Source organism: Periplaneta americana, chromosome 13 (genome assembly GCF_040183065.1).
Source record: "Periplaneta americana isolate PAMFEO1 chromosome 13, P.americana_PAMFEO1_priV1, whole genome shotgun sequence".
Classification (NCBI taxonomy): Eukaryota; Metazoa; Arthropoda; class Insecta; order Blattodea; family Blattidae; genus Periplaneta; species Periplaneta americana.
The window spans coordinates 64,985,865-65,008,247 of NC_091129.1; the positions used below are offsets into that span (position 1 = coordinate 64,985,865).

General features: G+C 36.4%; 1 protein-coding gene across 1 annotated transcript in view; it reads right to left on the reverse strand.

Annotated features, from left to right (window-relative positions):
- Positions 1–22,383, reverse strand: part of LOC138711632 (myosin light chain kinase, smooth muscle-like) — a 143,231-nt gene that overhangs the window by 15,297 nt on the left and 105,551 nt on the right. The window lies entirely within an intron of this gene.

Sequence of the window (22,383 nt, forward strand, 5' to 3'; positions counted from 1 at the left end):
ATGTAAACTAGGAAATATTGTGTTTTTGAGTTTGATAATTTTCATTAGGTTTTTGTTTAATCAAAATACAGTACTGTATTAACAATAAGTGTTTTTACTCCCGAACTGAGCTATCCATTCGGACGTATTCATTATGCAGTATACATTATACTGTCTACAGCACATTAGCGTACAATATAGAGAATGAAGTTAAATTGAAAAATAATCATAATATGGATATTTAAATACAATTTTGAAAAAGGTGGTCATTCATTTTGATACTGGCTTCAGTCCTTTTTTGCATATTATCGCACTATAGACTATTGTAACTAATTCCAATTACCAGTTTCGTCCTTCATACTAGTAACTCATTTTGAAATAATTCTGTACATACTCTATAAAAGCGTACCTTACGTACTGTAAAATCAATCTTCTCTTCTGCCCGATCTGAAAAGATAAAATTACTCAGACATACTATCTACTGTCCGTCCAAGTGGTTTTGTCGCAGGGTCGTAGAAAGGAGGGAACTCACGTGACAATTAATTAACGGGGCTCTTTTATTCAAGTTATTTTAAACAATTATATAATATTATGTATACGACCAATTCCTAACAGAAATTAATGTTTTCAGAAAAGAGCTAAGACGGCCCAGCCACTGCTCTTTTCAGAGGGGCGAGCAGAAGCGGGTGGGGTAAACCGGGATAGGACGTAGGAAAACGGACGACAGTAGATATGTGTGCGAAAATATGATTCAATATTGAAAGTTCTTTCGTCATATTTCTGGAACGTACTATACTCACTAACTCAATGCCCTTTACTATGACCTTAAGACAACTTTGACTGCATACGCGGCTTTGGTTCTGTGTGAAGGACAGTTGAGAGTTTACTAGTAGAGGGGGAGGGAGTGAAGTACATTGAAAAACTCAGGTACAATAAAAATTGAAGTAAAAATAAAATGATGTCCCTGTACTACCATAATACTGTAGAATGTAAAAAGTACACAGAATAGATATTATAGGCCAATGATTCACAAACTTGTTAAAGGCGCGACCCACTCTTGGGTAAGAATTGATTTTGCGACTCCCTCTTCCACTACTGTACCAGTTCTCGACTCCATTCGAAAAATAGGCTACAAATTCCTGTAAAATCGCAAACAACTATAATGTTACTTAAAACCAGCGGATACTACCGAAGTACGAATTTAAACAGCAGCTCTATGAGTATTTTCCGTAAGAAATTCAAAATAAATATCACAGTCATACATGGATGCTGAATTCATTGCGTTCAACTGGATGAACTTTCAAAAAAAATATGAAGGAAAAACTAATGGAGATATGTATGTACTAATGGAATGCTGAAACTAACCATTTATTCGCAGGGCATTGGTGAATTTAGTACCAAAGAATACTTCAGTTTCGAAAAAGAAGTTCTTAAATTTTTTATAACCTTTGCAACCTCGTATTCCTACAAAAAATTCGTCTATGATTTCCATCAAAACGAAAGCGGGAAATCCCGAATTTGATAATGTGTGTATCGAATACTTAGTCCAGATTTTAGAGGCTACGTTCTGGAAAACAGGCACACTTATCACATTAATTACTTTTACTTTATAACTGTTAAACAATTTTGTTTATTTTTATATTCATTGTTGTGTATGTTTCTAAATAGAACATAAGTTTAAATGTAATGTTAATAAGACGTTTTTGTTTTACTTTGTAAATTATCTTACGACCCCCCTCAGCTCTCTATGTGACCCTCCAGGGGATCGCGACGCCCACTTTGGGAACCAGTGGTATAGCACAGTTTATAATACTACTAACTCAGTGTTATTTGTAGATGATATTACGATACTAAAGAAAGGGTTTAATCAAATACGAATTTATCAATTAATGTTGCAATAAAGTAGGCTTCCATATAGATCTTTCAGTGTTCCGATTAGCATGTTTATGTTTGATTTTACTATTACACTTTTACTACGTCATACTACTTTTGACCAATAAAACGATACGAAAGGACGTATTTCAACCAATCATGGCTGCTTATCGCACAATTTTATCGCGTCCCTAGCATTTGTTTAATTTTATCGCGTCACTAGCATTTGTTTCTTTGTTTGCCAACATTTCAAACTGCGCTGGTCTGGACGTCAAAAAATAAAAAATAAAAACAGAAAATTACAAACCACTCCAGTCGATGCACAGCAGTTTCAAATATGACTCACATTGGCATTCAAGAAGAAGAATTAATAAAGATCACTGGTCATACCTATGCATCTTCCCTGAAATCCTATTTACAAATAAATGAAGAGCACCATTCGGAAATCCTGAATAAGTTGAGGAATAAACCATGTACATCAACGAGTTCCACTTCTTTTAAGCACACGTCTAATATAAAACACTAACACCAACCACTAAAACATTGAAATTTGAGAATTGTACTTTCAATAATTGTTTCTTTTAAAATTATTCATGTTTATTTTTCATGTCATCATCGTTAATTAAAACTTTTCCAACACTTGTTTATATTATTTAGGTTTTGTTATAGGTTCTGCTATATGATATTATGGCTAGTCACGTATCAGAGATTGTTTAATACTAAGATTTATTGAAAATCATCTGTAAAGTGACGTTGATTACTGGGATCCGGATAATTTAAGTGGAATGCTGTTTTAATAAAAATGAAATTGAATCAACAAAGCCTTCTTGACTAGTAACCGTCTAGAGAATTCAATGCAGATTCCATAGTTGGCACACCTGATAACATCAGATAATCATAACCATAAGCAACGATCATAACACACCATTGTCATCTAGCGTAATATTTGTAATGTTGAGATGGTACAATAATACATTTGAAGACAGTTGTATTTTCGTAAGTCAATCAATATTTTATTGCATTGGAGCAGTTCGTTACTTCTAATCTTTATATACTTTCTTTTAATCGTGTAATAGTCAATTAAATCCCACTCGAGTTTTGATTTTCTCTAGATAAATCAAAACCTCTAGTGAGATTACTGTTGATAAATTCTCTACCGATAACAATATTATAAATAAAATTACGTTTTAGTGAATAATAAATTTTCCATTCATCGAAACTCGATTGACTGACCGACCAATCCATCCATCCATCCATGTAATAAACCATCCAACCATCCTTCCATTCATCCTTCCACCCATCCATCTATCCATCCATCCATCCATCCACCCACCCACCCATCCATCCATCCATCCATCCATCCATCCACCCACCCACCCATCCATCCATCCATCCATCCATCCATCCATCCATCCATCCATCCATCCATCCATCCATCCATCCATCCATCCATCCATCCATCCATCCATCCATCCATCCATCATTTTTATAGCAATTTATACTTAGGAGACGAAAGAGCGGAATTAAATTCAGCCGATGGCAGAAGAACTCTGTACAACCCACAGGCATTTTCCGCGGTAGTATATTGAAAATAGGAGGAACAGCGAGACCTGCAATATGGTAAGTTAAGCATTAAATTAAACTACCCTACAAAAGACAACTCGTAATTTTAAACAATTCCATGGAGTCCGTAATAAAAATGTTAATACAAACTGCCATTTTTTCGAAAGCGTTCCACAGAGCAATAAACTGTTTACTACACTTTTGCCGTGATAATTCTAGAAATCATACTTCATACGGAGTGTAATACGACCCTTTCCATTGTGCATTCATACATAATTTCCAAGGCATGGTTTACATTATCTTATTTAGTCGAATATAGTTGTAATATTATATAGGCACTATTAGAGTCTTCAAAATAAATTGAAAAGGGAAATTTGACGAGAAGATGTATGTAGTTTAGTAGCAAGAAGGCACCTTTCAGTCAATAATTAAATTTTTTCTGCTGTCTTACTTTCTTATAATATGAAGCAGAGTACAAAAGCGAAGTATTTCAATGCCACAAAAACATATTTAGAAATGTTTACAGAAACACAAGTTTTCAACTTTTCTGATACCGAGAAAACGATTTTGATTTTCCGTATGTCAGTGATGAGCTATTTCTCTTAGATTATTTATTTTGTTCATATTGATTGAGTGAATTTACACTAGAATTATGCATATGAAATACAATAATAATTTTCAGTAAGAATTTAATTCTTAGTATCTTATTTAAACCAAACTGGATTCCGGTTCAAAAATCGAATATTTTTTTGTGATATTTTGTATAAGACAGATTAAGCTCAAAACTGGGACTGTGACGTTAATCTGGATGAAGAAAGGTTTTGCTCAGATAGATACGGAATTATTTTTACTTCCCGTTGCGAATTTGTTTAAAATGCAAAATCATAAGGCAGCGAGAATTAAGTAACAGGCGAATGGTCCCTTGATATTGACAGGTTACAACTTGGCTGTAGAAACACAGTTAATTATGTCGAAATTTGACTTCCTTAGACAATAATCCTTTATCTTCACTCGCACTAAAAATGCTTTCTTCCTGGTGCGGTCCAGGCCTCCAAATCCCCACTCTCCAGCAAATTGTATCTGGACCTCTCGAGCAAAGTTCGGCATAAGTTCTTAAATTACTTGTCATCATTTAGTATAATTATGGCGGCGATTCTTACATTCATTACTACGTACAACAGGCGAATAGTTCTAATGTGAAAAGTACTGGGTGCAGAAAAGAAAATCACATGCCTAATACTCTAGACCAGGGGTCCTCATGGGAGCGCCCTAAAGCCTCGCCCGTGGCGAAAGTGTGCAGACTTGGCAGGCAACGAGTAGATCTCGGTGCTATGGAACTCGGCGGAGCCAGCGGGGCAAGATGAGGATGTAGGATCGTCTTTCAAACAAAATATAAACAATACAAATCAATTTATTGCATTTACATTGAGAAAAGAAATTCTAAACAGAAACAGCGTTTTAGGAACAGACGTAAACTTAAAATGCTAGGCACTGCATATGTGTTTGTGCCACCAGACGAGTAATATCTGAAACAATCGATCTACTCGAATGCAGCCGAATCATAGATGTCAAATGCTTATCCCTTAGCAGTGATCTGTGGCTGGTTTCAAACATTTTAGAACAGGGAAAACCTGGTCACATAAGTACGTCGTACCAAACATACCCATTATTTTTGCTGCATGTCTGTGCAGACGTGGAAAACGATCAGATGAGATATAATGATAGAATGTAGTTATATCTTCAGTTATTTTGAACTTCGCCTCAAGAAAGCTGTCACATTTGAAATCTATTAATTCCATTTGAAGCGTGGAGGGAACTATGGATCTATCAACGGAAAATGGGAACATGAATATTTTAAAATCCAGCTGGAGGGATTTCATTTCACTGAATTGTTCCTCAAATGCCTCAAAGACTCCAAAAATGCAGCATATTGTGAATCCATAACATTAGACACAAATTAGCTTAGGTTTGGAAAATGAGGCAAATTGCGTTCTTGCATTTGTAGTGTCCCAAATTAAGTTTCATTCCAAATGCTTTGATTTTATTGAACATATCAATAATCAGAAGATCTTTACCTTGCAAGGAAATATTTAGGTCATTTCATCTATCAGCAAAAGCCAAGTCTACAAGCCAAGAAGGGTCGATCAGCTGCAGAAAAGCTCGAGCTAGCGCGCTGTTACGTCATCACAGTGTAATGCACCTTGCCCTTCTCTAGCTCCACGTATCTGCACTGAGTAAAGGTTACCCTCTGTGAGCATGACTGCTCTATACCATTCGTAGTACGCAACTGTTAAAGAAAATGTGATGCATACTTTGATCTAGCCCTTCTGTAGAATTTACTCAATAATAATAATAATAATAATAATAATAATAATAATAATAATAATAATAATAATAATGAGTTGGTGTTGCTTTTACTTCTGATGGGAACATTTTAGAATTTAGAAAAGGGCCTGATAAATCATCTGCTCCATTCCCAATACAATGTTATTAATGAAAAAACATTTTATAATAACATATTTAGGTGCTGTACATGTAACAAAATATATTCGAAACTACTACCAGGACAAAGCTCAAGTGATATTGTATGTAATGATAAATTAGTACATTTGAAATTTTGCTGATATGAAATATATCTCACAAGAATGTGCTGGAATGAGAATTTGTAATACACTCACTTCAGCTCATACAGACCCGTCAACATTCCAGTGTTTGAATGTCAAACTGGTATTTGAACTATTTAGTAGATCGCTAGACGACAGAATAAAATTCTACCGACATATAATGCTTATGCAATCGAATACCGAAAACATTATAAGAGATTTGATAATTCATCCATCCCCACGACTACTTTCCATTTCAGACGCATGGGACACAACACTTTAAAAGATATATTATGTAGTGAATGAAGGAAGTAATGCATTTGTCTCTGTAAGGATATTAGACCATTGTGTGACAAAACAAATGCGATTGAATTATCACCATATTTGTGTAAAAGTGGTTTTAGCTATACAGGATGGAAGTAATTCAGGGACATCATTTTACTTTTACTAAAATTTTTAATATTAACCTGTCTATACCTTTAGAGAACCGGAAACACCGCTTGCTCCCCCCTCCAAGACTGGAGTTCGATGATACTGGCGTAAAACACAAATCACTCTACTAGATATAGGTTGGAAGAAAAGTAGTTCATCCATTTACGTAAACTAGGAAATATCGCGATTTTGAGTTTGATAATTTTCATTAGGTTTTTCTTTAATCAAAGTACAGTACTGTATTAAGAATAAGTGTTTTTACTCACGAAGTGAGTTATCCATGCGAACGTATTCATTATGCAGTGTATACTGTCTACAGCACATTAGCGTACAATATAGAGAAAGAAGTTAAATTGAAAAATAATCATAATATGAATATTTAAACACAATTTTGAAAATGGTGGCCGTTCATTTCGATACAGGCTTCAGTTCTTTTGTGCATATTATCGGACTATAGACTATTGCATCTAATTCCAATTGCCAGTTTCGTCCTTCGTACTAGTAACTCATGTTGAAATAATTCTGTACCTACTCTACGTACTGTGAATTCAATCTTCACTTCTGCCCGACCCGAAAATATAAAATTACTCAGACATGCTATCTACTGTCCGTCCAAGTGGTTATGCCGCAGGATTGTAGAAAGGGAGGAAATCACGTGACAGTTAATTACTTAACGAGGTCCTTTTATTTAAGTTAAATTAAACAGCTGTATAATATTACGTAAACGTCCAATTCCTAAGAGAAATTAATGTTTTCAGAAAAGAGCTAAGACAGCCCAGCTTTTACAGAGGGGCGAGAAGAAGCAGGTGGGGGAAATCGGGATGCGATGTAGGCAAACGGACAGTACCTGTGCGAAAATATGATTCAATATTGAAAGCTCTTTCGTCACTGGAAAACGCGAACATATTTCTGGAACGTACTATACCCAGTAACTCAGTACTGCTTACTATCTGCGGTCTTGGTTCTGTGTGGAGTTGGAACTTCCTTAGTAGAAGGGGTGGGAGTGAAGTACATTCAAATACTCAGGTACAATAAAAATTGAAGTAAAAATAAAATGATGTCCCTGTATAAATGTGCAGATCTTAACAGCTTATTCCTTGGATAGAGCACAACAAATATTCTAATACCATATTAGTCCAAAATAAATACTTTTCTAAAAAAAAATAATTTTTCCCTAAATGTTAACACAGTTTTACTCTATAAGTACTATCCGTACGAATCTAATTTTTTCTCTTATCAATAGAGATATAAGTAGACCGCGGGAATGCGGGCCCTAATACGACGATTGCAGTTGACTATGCAGACGAGTATAGATTATGACGCAAGTCTCTCTTGCCTTTCGCCGTACTGTCCCGTGCATCAAACCCGAAACATGCAGAGTGTCTATAGCTTCATACTGAAGAGTTGCATGTGTGAAATGACACGTATTATAATGCCTAAAACAACTCGCTCACGAATTGCGATATTAAATAATTTAGTAGAACGATTCGGACGCGATATATTTAGGCTATTATAAAGGAGAAAGTGTTGTATGTGGCATGTGTAATTTCAGATTATTACGAACTAAGAAGTACTATTTTGAAAGACACTGTAATAGTAAAGCACACAGGAAAATTTTGAACACAATTCAAACAAGAACCACTCGAGTTCAAATAGTCGGTCACAATTCAATATAGACTTGTGTGACATGTTGGTAAACACAAACATTCCATTCAGAACGTTGGACAATCCGCACTTTAGATTATTTCTGGAAAAATACACAACTCAACATATTCCAGGAGAAGCAACAATACGAAAAGAATATTTACCGATTTCGTACCAGAATATGATTGCCAAAATTCAAGAAAGCGTGAACGATCAGAAAATATATGGGTTTCAATTGATGAGTGTACAAGTATAAGTGGTAGATATGTGGCAAATGTGGTAGTCAGTATACTTTCCCAGAACTATGTAGGGAAAAAATTTCTGCTAATTTCAGAGAAATTGCAAATGGTAAACCATGCAACTATTGTGAAAGTTTTTTTTTTATAAGGTTATGCGCCTTTTATGGCTGGAAGGGAATAAATTAATATGATTATATACTTCTTTTCGTCATTGATGCATCTCCATATGTTATTAAGGCAGCAAAACAACTTAAAAAGTGGTATACTAACATGGTGCATTTAACTTGCCTGGAGCACGGACTGCATACAGTTGCTGAAGCTATTCATGCTTTATATAGCGGTGTGGACTGTTTAATAGCGTCTATGAAAAAAAAATATATTTCTCAAAGCCTCTTCAAGAATATTAAAATTCAGAGAAATTGCACCAGATATCCCTCTTCCACCTCAACCCGTACTTACAAGGTGGGGCACCTGGCTTGAAGCTGCCGTATATTTCGCAGAAATTGCAATAAAATCAAACTAGTTATTCATGCATTACATAGCGAAGATTCAGCTGTCATTACAACAGCAAAATGCCCTGATTTCAGAAAATATGTACCAAAATCCACAATTCATAAAGACTAATTACTGAAACTTACCATAAGTTGTAACTCAACTGGAAAAGTCTGGTGTACAAATGCCCGAGTGTATTAAATCAATTGAGAAAGTATCGGAAACAATTGACAAAGTACCCCAAGGATTGTATCCTAATAAGGAAAATGACAAATTACATAGTGTAATAAAAATAATGGCAATGTAGTGTTGAACAGTTTTGGTGAAAAAACAGGACAAAAACTTAAATAACAATGTAAACCTTTCCACGTACTCTTCATTAACCTCATGCGATTTTCGCAGTACAAACATATTCTAACTGATAATACCAGAAGTTTCTCTTATGAAAATCTACGTATGTACATAGTTGTACATTCTAATTACTTATTGTAAAGAAAAAGATTCCGTCGACATCGCATCAATTACATAGATAAGTACGCAATGTATGATTACTGTATGAATGCAATTCATATGCTCAAGCCTGTACGTCTGAAGCACGCAGACTGAGTTGTTTACCTGAGAGTTCATCATACTCGCCACGAAATGCTTCAGTCACAGCCGACCTGGATGGCTCAAGCGGTAGGGGCACGGCATGTCTCTATCGCTTGGTCCGAAAGGTTGTGGGTTCGAGTCCCGCCTTGGGCATGAGTGTTGTGTACGTACTAGTTTAAGAAAAGGCGGAAAAACAGAAAACAGAAAAAAGAGAAACGAAAACGGGGGGCGGGGGGGAAAAGTCATACATAACTTGACAGTAAAGAGCCCTCACTCCCGCGGTTTACTGATAAGTAGAGTGTGTGTATGCGGGATGACTTAAGGAAAAGTGAAGTAGTTTCGTATCGGAGTATATGGCACGTGCCGCGTCGTCCTTCTTTTGTGTACCTGGCGAGTACAGCAGCGTACAGAACGAAGGAACCCCGGTCCGTTCATAGTAACATTGCAACACAATGTGTGCAATTGTGTTATCCTGTTCAAGTATTTAGTACGCGTTGAATAGTGTAGTGGTGGTCCATTTATAATTTCGAAGGCAAAACGTTCAATTCGCTCAGAGATGCGAAGTACAATTAAGGCGTATGGGAGTGACATTTTATGTATTAACGAAGACAACATCGTGTGTAATGTATGTAAAATTGAAATAAAAACGAGAACTCAGGCTATACAGAAACATTGCAACAGTACATCGCACAGGAAATGCGTTGAAATGAAATCTGAGGAACCATCATCATCACCATCATCATCATCATCATCTTCATCATTTAGTTGTGCGGGAAACGTTTTGCAAAGACATGTGCAACATGATGCTCAGTGCAAATATTGCTCTAAAGAAATTAAGTGATCCCTCTTTTAGAGGTTTTCTTCAGAAATTATCTCGATACAAAAATTGTTTAAGCAATAGGCGAAGACGATTCAGCTTCGACAACTTGCGAGAATATATCGTCGTTTACTGCAACGCTAGTAATTCCATCAATGATGACGTGGTATGTGCTACAGTACTTCTTTTTTCTTTTCCTTCTGACTGTATGGAGATACAGTAGCATGTTGACGTCGTCTGTTTACATTTAAAACCTGTTAAGCCAATGGTCTGAATGAAAAAAAATGTAACATATAGTAAATGTGCACCTACATTCAACGATAAGTCATCCCGCATCCACTGTCTACTGATAAGTAATGGGTGCAAATGAGGTGCATATTGAGAGAATACTAGTTTACTATGCAGAGTGTTTTAATGATGTCACTAGTGTAGGTGGATTTGTACCTCTTAAGCCTTGTTTTTAACAACCCCGCAATGACGCGTGCGTCATGGTGAGGCACAACGTGAAACCAAAAGTTTGACGTCTGCGTGGCGCGCACTGTCGTGGTTTTTAACAGGCTGTCATTCGGTGCATCTCGCTAAGAGTATCATGAAATTCGCGCGTTTTCTGTTGACATGGACCCAACTTGTGGTTGGCTTGTTGGCTGTTGCTTGAAGGAGGAGGAGGATGATGACGTTAATTATTTAAGATTAGACCTACTGATTTACTGTGCAACTGAGGGTGGCACAAATATCTTCAACAGAAGAATAGGCTACATTTCCAGGCATTTTCTTTGACAATCCTGTCTTTGTATGACTTTTGCTAACGTCATAAATAATAGGAAAACTACGTACACAATATATTAATTATTTCTCTTCAAACTCTTCTTTGGAACTCAAGATACAAAGACGAATACTGTAGGCTCGTAATACAAGAATAATGCTGTACAGAAATTCAAATCTCTTATAATGGGTATGGCTATAGGGGTCGGAAGTATATGCACTATAAAATAGTATTACTTGTTCGTATATATTTAATCACGCCTCCATACGCGTCTGATATAAGATTTTTTGGATATTTAGCTGTGGTGTGGGAAAAAATACATAGTACCTATGTCCAATCACAGAAGCCTATAAAGAAGACAAAACAAATTTAAGCGCAACATCTCTTTATAACAGCTGTAACGGCAACTTGCACGTGCGAAGTACTCGGCGAGCAGTTCAGTAGGTGACTATTTGCCTCCTTTAGGTATTATTAGATAAATACTGAAAGATTTAAACTTAAGAACGCTGTAAACTACGCTTCCTCAACCATAATGTGCAACCATCCTATAGTTGATGTCATTTTATCATGTCAGACATGTATGGGAGCTAGGTTAATTACAATATATTATATAAAGTAACAATACTACTTCATAGTGCGTAATTAAATTCCTACTCCTAATCTTTACACCAGAGTGCATAACACATCATTGCGTGTCACGCCGGTCAAAATCTGTACCCCGCTACTGCATTACGCAGCGGGTCTTGCGCAGAGTCGCTGCGCGATAGTCACGCGCGTGACAATTAAAATCCAACCTCCTAAAATATATACAGAAGCACACAACAGTATGCTCACGCACGCGTTATTGCGCGGTTGTTAAAAATCAAGGCTTTAGGTACATTGACTTTACGCTCACAACTCACTGGTAGTGGAAGTGATTTCGTAGCATTTATTTACCGTTCTTCGGCAGTTCTTTGTTCACTCTCTTACTTCTATACCTGCTGGCATATTTTTTTAACTTCCTCTCGTAGTTTTTCACATTTATCCAACGTCTTTATTCGTAAATCTGTTCTACGTACAGCATTTCTTTACTTCCTACCGTAATTCTTCTCATTCCTCCATACTTCTTTACGTAATTTCGTAGCATTTATTTACCTTTATACAAAAACTACGGTAAGATATGCCTAACGTGAATAAGTATAGGCATTTTAAGCTGCAGTTATTTCGTGAAAAGTTCGAACCTCAATAACTTTCCTTAATTTTATTTTTCTTGTTTCGTAATTTTAAGAATTTATATTGTATATTTCATTGCGAAATAAATTAAAATAATTACGTATTAGTCCCGTGCCGTGTCGTTGCGGTCTAAGGCATCCCGCCTAGGACTCGCGTTACGGAATGCGCGCTGGTTCGAGTTCTCATGGGGGAAGAAATTTTCTCATGAAATTTCGGCCAGTGTATGGGACCGGTACCCACCCAGCATCGTGATGCACTTGGGGAGCTACGATAGGTAGCGAAATCCGGTTGCGAATGCCAGCTATAACGGCTGGGAGGATCATCGTACTAACCACACGATACCTCCATTCTGGTTGGATGATCGTCCACCTCTGCTTCGGCATGTGGGCGTGAGGCCAGCGGCCGGTTGGTCGGTCTACGCCCTTCGCGGGCTGTAGCGCCACGGATTATTATTAATTATGTATCAGTAGATATCACATTTTAAATTCTCTCCTGCCACATTATCCTTTGTAGAGACGTTTTTCGCAGTATAAAGATTGCTTAACAGAATATCGTAAGAGGTTCACCTCAATCCCTGTTGAAATAATATATTTTTGTTCCTTGCAAAAAGTGCATCCATGAAGTAGGGGAAGTGGTGCAAAGTAAGATAATATACATTTTCTATATGAGGTTAACTGTATACATTCATTGTACGAGGTGCATCCAGAAAGTAAGTTTCCCATTTTTTAAAAACAAAGAACACACACTTTCGGGAAAACATTTATTGGCAACAGATACAGCAATGTTTCAGCTATTTTTCGACATAGCCACCATCAGAATTGAGACACTTGTCGTATCGTGGGATCAACTTTTGTATTCCTCTGTCGTAGAACTCTGCTGCCTGTGAATGGAACCAGCGTGTGACAGACGTCTTCAGCTCTTCGTCGTTGCCAAAACGCTCACCGGAGGACAGGAATTTCTTGAGGTGCAAGAAAACGTGAAAATCTCTGGGACCAAGATCAGGACTGTACGGTGGCTGATCAAACAACTCCCAGCCAAATTCCGTCAAAACAGTTGCTGTGCGCCGAGCCGTATGTGGACGAGCATTGTCATGGAGGAGCACAACACCTTCAGTAAGCATTCCATGCCTCTTGTTTTGAATGGCACGTCGCAATTTTCGCAGTGTTTCACAGTAACGGTCAGCTTTCACTGTTTCACCTCTTGGAAGGAAGTAAATGAGCAGAATGTCTTTCCCGTCTCAGAACACCTTGCACATCACTTTCCGTACCGACAGCGTCTATTTGAATTTCGTCCTGACCGGAGATCCACTATGCCGCCAATGCATTGACTGCTGTTTGGTTTCCGGGGTGAAGTGCGAAATCTAAGTCTCATCGCCCGAGACGATCCTGTCGAGGAACTCGCCGCCGTCATCGTGATACCGTTGCAGAAATGTCAGTGCTGCTCCTAAACGTTGCATTTTGTGTTCGGGTGTCAGGTTTTCGGCACCCACCTGGCACACACTTTTTTGAACAGCATGTGCTTACTGACAGTCTCATGCAACAAGGATCGTGATATCTGCGGAAAATGGCTGCTCAGCTCCGTAATCGTGAAGCGACGGTTCTCCATGATGCACTGCCGCACCAGCTCAACACGATCATCATTGATGAGGGACCGTCGCCCACTGCGCTCTTTATCATGGACACTTTGACGACCTTCGGAAAACTGCCTACACCAGCGTCGCACCATCTGCTTACTCATGATGTTCGGCCCATAGACCTGACAGAGCTGCCGATGAATTTCAATTGGCGCAATGCTTTGTGCATTAAAGAACTTTATCACCGACCGAACCTCGCAGGCGGCGGGAGAAGGAATAAGAGCTTCCATTTCGGACCACTGCTGCCACGCTACTGGCACCAAGCGAGACCTGTCCGGCTGGCAAATGATTGATACGTCATAGATCTGTTACGCATGCGCAGTTGACACGGCTAATTACGTTTACTTTCAAGGGGAAAAAATCGGGAAACTTACTTTCTGGATGCGCCTCGTAAATATGTGTAGTATAATGCTGTAGCACACTGGATTTTACATATTGTAAATAAACGTAGTAACTTAAATTGAAATGTAAGCAGTATGTGGTTTAATATTTTAAAGTGCATTCCCGGAACACTAGAAATATGTAGCTGAAACGATTGTATCGCCAAGTTTAGTTGTGGTTCTGACTTTATTAGGACAGTACACTGCACTGCCTTACGTGCTGCTCAAGGTCATATCTTTAGTCGATGTTGCAGTTAACCTTGCGGTTTGCAAACTCCGATTGCGCTCTCTACTGATAAGGAATTATATATATATCTCTTTGCAATTTTTCAATAAAATCACGATTTCCTTGCAAATTAAATAAAAAATTCACACGTAAAATTATTGTTTGCTATTAGGAAGTCTGGACTCTGTACTGAGATTAATAACAGACGGAGCTCAGCTGTTCAGACAGAGTGTTGGTGTGTTTTTCTACATGAGCAGGTGAGGCATTGATGCCAAAATAAGCCGAATTTCATCCTAATTCTTTAATTAACCATACACTTAATTAAGAATTGTATAAATATTTATTTTAATATATTCTACTGTCCTCTTCAATCTGCAAGTTATATCATAAGTATAAGTAACTCAAAATTCAATCAGGACTATCAAAATCTTTGTACTGCGACAATTTCTCCTGACAAACAGATTTTTGACATGAATAACGTTTATCTACGAGCTTACATTCGAAACTTTTACCACCGTCACACAGGAACGACACATCGAGCGTAACTGCAATGTAATACTTTAACTCTGTAACAGTAAGGTTTAGGAAAAACCTGTCTATATTGTTCACAAAATGAAGAGGTGTAAGGATCTATAAATTGTTTTCTTGTAACTTAAATATTACTACACTTATTATAGGTTTATAAAACAGATATGAAAAAAAATCATTCCTAACAAAAATACGCTTAAGGGGTTAGGTACAGCTTACAGCAGCACAATTTTTGGAAATATCCAACATTTTTTTCCTCCATTACTGTATGTTGTACAATAATGAAAATTGGTATGCGTAAAACTCTCTTCTTCTGCTATTTGAAAAATATATTTTTACGATTAAAAAAATATATTTATATATTCTTTTTCAAAATTCAAAACAGTAGGAGTTCACTGTGCAGTGATGAAGCGTTTCCCTTATAACTCATAATCTTGTTAACTTTTTCATTTCTCTCTCTTTCATTTTATTGCTGAAACTCATGTTTACAAATAATGCTGTTTCAACTATATTCCTCAAGAAATAATACTTTTATTTTGTATTAGAAGAAAATACTGATATTTGACCATTTTTAAAATGAATTTATTTTTTTATCAGACAGTCTACCAAAGGAAGACAAGTGATTTTGCATCATATTGTAGATATGACATGCATAAACACACACAAAAAAGTTCATCGTAGAATGTTGGATACTTTTTGAGTTATAAGGGAAAAGCTTCATCATTGCACAGTGAATTTTGAATTTTGGAAAAAAAATATATATAAATCAATTTTTTTAAATCGTAAAAATATTTTTATTGTGTACCAGAAGGACAGTGTTTTACACATATTAATTTTCACTATGGTACAAGATACAGTAATGGAGGAAAAAAAATGTTCAATATTTCCAAAATTTTACTCCTTTAAGCTGTACCTAACCCCTTAAATGTTTACATTTCTCACAATATAGGATATGGATCAGATGTAGGTACTGCGTATGAAGTAAGTAGAGAATCACGAGATTTTGTAGTCTGTAGTTTGTTAAATTCTGTGTAATTGAAATTGTTTTCGAGTTACTGAGAATAAATCACTAATAAACCATACGCAAGCTACCTGCTACCTAATGAGTTTTACTCTACAGTGTGTTGAATAATACTATGTTCAGAGGTCTGAAAAAAACTAATGCATATCCGTGAATGTAGAAGCGGTAAAACGTCGAAACGTATTTTCTTGAAGAAAATATTACAGTCTACCATTTTTAAGCCTACAGAAGTTATCCACGTAAATGTCTCTTGCAACCCTAGTTTCATTGCCAATTTTTACATTTATACAAAGTAGAGGCAATTTGCAGTCTTACAAAATCAATTTTATCCTCAACATCAACAAAAAAATAGATCTGAAGTACTACTAACACCTTATATCACTCAGATGAAGTCATCACTTACTAAAAATATAAACCAACGAAACACTTTAGAAATAATGATAAAATAGGAATAAGAATGCAAAAATCTGGCTTTATAATAACAATTATCAATATTAATATTAAGTTAAGAGTAATGTGAGTTCAGGAAAACCTATCTTGTATAGACGATGCAAGTGTTTAGGAGAAGCAATCCAAACGAGACTAGAATTATAATTGAATTTACCCACTAAGTTCTTAGATTACGAAAATGTCGTCAATAGAGTTGCACGTAACACAATACTGAATGATATGAGAGGAGAAGGCTCACCTAATAAATGTTATAATACGAAATTTTTAATAGACAACAGAGGAAAGGTACACTGTAATATGGCAGCAATAAACGAAAATGTTAAGCAAGGCTGTCCTCTTCCTCCAGAACTTTTTAACATTTATACTGGCACAACATTATAGGAATGAAAAAAATGATAAATCTGGACTACATGTTAATGGTTTAATTTTAAATATAATTTTGTTTGCGGTTCATCAGGCAATTTTTATGGAATCATAAAGTGAATTACAGCCCGCTATTAGCAAAATTAAATTACACATGAACAAGTTTAATGTATAAAAATCCGCAAATGAAACCAAAATAATTACATTTCAGAGCTCTGAATATTTACCATATAAAGCAGTATGAAATAATTTCATTAGAGAACAGGTCTCCTCATTTAATTGTGTAGGCTGCAAAACTATCTACTGTCATAAGAGGATGTAAATATCAAAATATTAAGATTCCAAAAAAAAAAAAAAAAAAAAAAAAAAAAGTCTTTTAATACTTCGTACACTCAAGAACAAAACTCAACGAACCGCCCAATAAGAATTTTACAGAAAGTTAGCTGTATCTTTTCAAATATATGGAAATGAAAATTGAACATTAAATCGCTCAGACAGATGCGAAATAGAAACAGTGATATTAAATTTCTACGTGGCTTTCCTCATTATAGTCCGTTAAAGGAACAGAGAGGCGAAGATATAAGAAATGAACTACATACAAAGGGCAATCAATAAATTTACGGACAGCCCTAAATGTAGGTAATACACAGGATATAGGAAAAGGAGAAGTTATCTAGAACCAGGGAACGCCTGGCGTCTATACTAAATACATCACATGAAAGACAGAGAAAAAGACTAGTCATAAGGCGTAGACGTATATAGAGAGACTCGAGGGAAAATGGAAATAGATTCTTGACATGTTTGCACAAAATCGCATGTAGAAGCCCAGTTCTTAAAGACACTCTGACGTTGTTTTATAGAGTGACTCAACAGACATAGAAGGAATGCTCTTCAGTGATACGCGCATGTATATTTAACGGTACAATAAATACAAGTGTAGTTCGGAAATATATTTGTTGTGCCTTATATTTCAATTGAAATGGGCGAGTACAACAGAACTTGTACGAACTGATACAAAGAATGGACTACAAAAGGCTTTCCAAAAAACCAATTACAATATGATCCTAAAGGAAGAAGAAATGTTAGAAGCCCTAAGACACGATGACTTGTATTTTTAGTGTACATTTATGATCATCTGTAAGGTGCTAATTTGTCCAAATTTTATGTAAATGGAATGAAATTCTTATAATTTCAGTAGTTAAAGAATTAAAGTATGGTGCGCTCAGTACGATAGCTCAGATAGAAGTAAGTCTTCCAGAGAAATCAAAAGAATAAATATGAAAAGCTCAAATATACATACAGAAGACGCGATGAAATTAAGAGGTCCCGAAAAGGAAACCTAACTACGAAACTGCGCCAGCTGCGAAAGTGCTGTTCCTTTTATACATACAAATGAGAATGTCTGAGGACAACATTTTCCTTAACAAATGGGTTGAACTAGCACAGATCTAACTGTAAGTACGTATTACAGCAAGATCATTACAAGGGTTCAAGGCAATGAACGTTGCTAGCTTAAGTCCTTGGCTCTTAACTGTCTGGAAGAAATGTTCTCTCTTGTAACGTGCGCAGCATTTCATATGAGGACCAACTTTTACACCTGTAGACGCATCATTAGCCGAACTTCTAGAATGAAGATTCGGGTTAAAATGCGAAGTGTCCAAATAGAATGTTTAGTGGAAAAGAACTATTCGCGAAAAATTTTCCCAGAATAATAAGGTTTCCTCTCCTATCTTTATATTAATGAGAAGAGTTGAAATTGCAATGAAGATGAAAAATAAGTGAGGTTCATTGTCTTCAGGAAGTACGGAATTTTATGTGAGCTCGAAACCTGTTGGCCACTTGTCCCATTCCCAATATTCAGCTAATTTGAAGTTCAGAGATAATTAGGGAATATGGGGTGACAAAACAGAACAAATAAGGAAACAAGGTTTCCGGAAATCAATAATTAATTCACGAAGCAGTGCACTCAATTACAGGGGCAGAAATCATCTTCGTCGTCTTTCGGCTGCACCGTTCCCAACAGTGAAAGCTCGAGTTTGAAATAAAAGCTTAATATTTAATTTGAAGATGAGTAGATACATGACCTATTTCTTCTCGTCTCATCCCAAAATTTGTCTACTTATTCATTCACAGTTTTCAGCCCAAAGGCAGGTCCGTTACTACAAACCCAGCATTCTTCAATCTTCCCTCATATCTTCCTTCCTCTTAGTTTCTGCATATGATCCATGTATCTTAATGTTATCTATCATCTGATATCTTCTTCTGCCTCGAACATTTTTCTTCCGTTATCCATTCCTCCGAGTGCATCCTTCAGTAATCAGTCTCTTCTTAGCCACTGACTCGGCTAATATATTTTCTCTTCCTGATCAGTTTAACTAATATATTTTTCTCTTCCTGATCAGTTTAGCTAATATATTTTTCTCTTCGTGATCAGTTTAGCTAATATATTTTTCTCTTCCTGACCAGTTTAACTAATATACTTTTCTCTTCGTGATCCGTTTAGCTAATATATTTTTCTCTTCCTGATCAATTTAGCTAATATATTTTTCTCTTCCAGATCAGTTTCAGCATTATTCTTTATTCACACACTCTTTTTAGCACAGCTACATTTCTTATTTTCCCTCTCCATTCCACACGCTCTATTATTCTTCATATCCACATTTCAAATGCTTCCTGTCATTCCTATTCACTTCATCGTAATGTTCACGTTTCTGTTCCATATACAGTATTATCACATTCGATACAAAGCACTTCACTAGTCTCAGCCTTAGTTCTCTTTCCAAAGGTCCGCATAAATGTTGCTTTTTATATTAAAATCTTCGTTTGTCTATATAATGCAGTATGAGTGTTCCCTGAAAACAATCAACGTTAAACTTTTTCGACTCTACTAGGAGTTGGTTTAATTTCAATCCTCTATCGTTACAAAAATCCATCATTATTATTATCTCCAATACCTCCTTATCTTTGGACACATTGAACCATGGTATGGGATTGCAGATGTATTATGCAACGGAAGAGGTCTTTGATGGACAAAGAAGTGGAAACTGTGAAGTTGTCGATAATAAGCAAATAGGATACATCGTATTCGCAGATGGAAATCAATAAAACAAAAAGTGATCCATAAAATATGTTTGTTTTCTACCATTCTTCACACAAAAATATGGTGGGACAACGTGCAGAATAATAACAAATTCCTAAGAATTAGGAATGAAAACAGATTTCGCGATAAAAATCCAGATGAGTGAGATCTTTTGGAAGGAGACCGTAACAGTATGCAGGGTTCAATGTTTAAAAAGAAAGATGACAATGACGACAAAGATGATGATAACTATTAACAAATACAGTTTAGATATTGACTGTGTTTCCGTAGGTCCTAAATGTTACGAGATTTTAGGGAAGAGGAGCCCGCACCGCATCATGGGGCTTATTCACTACCACTACTTTGGTAGGGATGATTATTTATGTGACAGGACCGCGTTCCTGTAACTATCGTTATTCACTTGATTGTTCGAGAACTTTACGTGATTGGCTTAATGGCACTCATAGATCAATGCCCTTCGGAAACCAGGTAATATGAACACAACAGAAAGATCATACTACGAATTGTTATTTCTGTTTAACGAATATAGTGGGATGTAGTTCCAAATCAAAACATTCTATAGTTTATCCCAATGTTCCTTCAGCCAAAAAAAAAACCTATGAATCCTGATTGAATACCAATTCCTATGCCTCCTAAAGAATGGGCAGTGGATGAAACAGAACTAAGTAGTCCTTCTCTAGTCACTGCATTTCCCAATGTGAACTAAACGATCTAATCCGAGACCTGAATCTTTTTAAAGTTCAAGCAGAATTATTAGGTTCTTGTCTTCAAGGGTGGAATTTATTAAAAAATGGTGTTAAGGTGTCATATCGGAAACGCCAGCAATCACCGACACTTTTTTTTCTGCTAGTGGAATGGCATATCACAAATAGAAGATTATTTGTTGTATTATGGGGAAGGAAATAGTAATCACAAATTACGAACAAGATTTTTTGTTCGTAAAAGAATAAAATGAGCAGTAAAAAACGTCGAATTTATCAGTGACAGGTTATTAAGGGTAGATGGTGCGATATCGTAGTTATAAATGCTCACATCCGTACAGAAGGGAAAGACGACCATATAAAGGATAGCTTCATGAGGAATTGGAATACACTTTTAATCAGTTATCTAGGTATCATATGAAAATTGAATTGGGGGATTTCAACGCTAAAGTGGGACGGGAGGATATTTTTAAACCAACTTTTGGAAAAGAGAGCCTACACGTAACTAGTAATGGCAATGGAGTTAGGTTAGTCAACTTTGCCACATAAAAAAATTTAATTGCCAAGAGTACAACATTCCCCCATAAGGATATACATAAATATACGTGGACTTCTCTAGACGGAATGACACATAACCAGATAGATCACGTCTTGATAGATAAACGAAGACATAGTAGTATAGTAGACATTCAAATTTTCAGGGGGGGGGTGCAGACTGTAATTCTGACCACTATTTGGTAATTGGAGATTTAAGAGAAAGACTATCAGTAGCCAAGCGAGTAGAGGAACAAGCTAATATTAGAAGATTCAATATTCTGAAACTAAAGGACAAGGACTAGGCCTATAAGCAACGTTATCAGGTCGAAGTTTCAAATACGTTTGCTGCTTTAGCAACTTCCGACGAAGTTGAGGAAGAGTTAGATGTTAATAGCGTGTGGGAGAATATCTACCCATCAGTACCCCTTGCCTATTCTTTCGGCATGATGGAAACATATGAAAATATGGATGCAATATTAAAACTAATAAATTATGCAAAATATTATTGGCAGATATGCGAAGACCTCAAAATGATTGGTATACTTTTAGGCTGGATTTACAAAATGTTGTTGCTTTCTTTGCGAATGGGGCAGCAGAGCAAATGATAAACATTACGACATTGAGGATTTGCCCATGCGAAAAAACTTAATTCTTGGAGAGGAGAGTGTTAAGTTTCACCGTTTAGTTAAGAAAGACAAGATTCTGTTACGGCCGTTGCATATAAAATTAGGGTTGATGAAAAATTTTGTCAAGGCTTTGGAGGAAACATGGCCAGGGTTTTGGGTGCTTGAGGGAAAAATTTACTAAACTCAGTGATAGTATCTTAAAAGAAGATATATTTATTGGGCCACAAATCTGCGAGTTCATTCATGATGACAACTTTGTGGAATTGCTAACAAGAAAAGAGAAATGTGCATGGTTAGCTTTCAGATAAGTATGCTCTAATTTTCTTGGAAATGTGAAAGCGACAACTACAAGAAACTTATTAGGAACTTGTTGAAGTCGTATCACCGTATGGAGTGCAGTATGTCCTTGAAAATTCACAATTACACTAGCATTTTGAATTTTTTCCACGTAACATAGACGCGGTTATTGACGAATGCGGGGAGAGATTCACCAGGATATTTCTGTCATGGAGAGAAGGTGTGCAGGAAAATCGGTACAGAACATGTTAGCAGACTATTGTTGGGACCTCAGCAAAGACGTTTCTGGTGGCAGTTACAAACGGAAGAGTTAA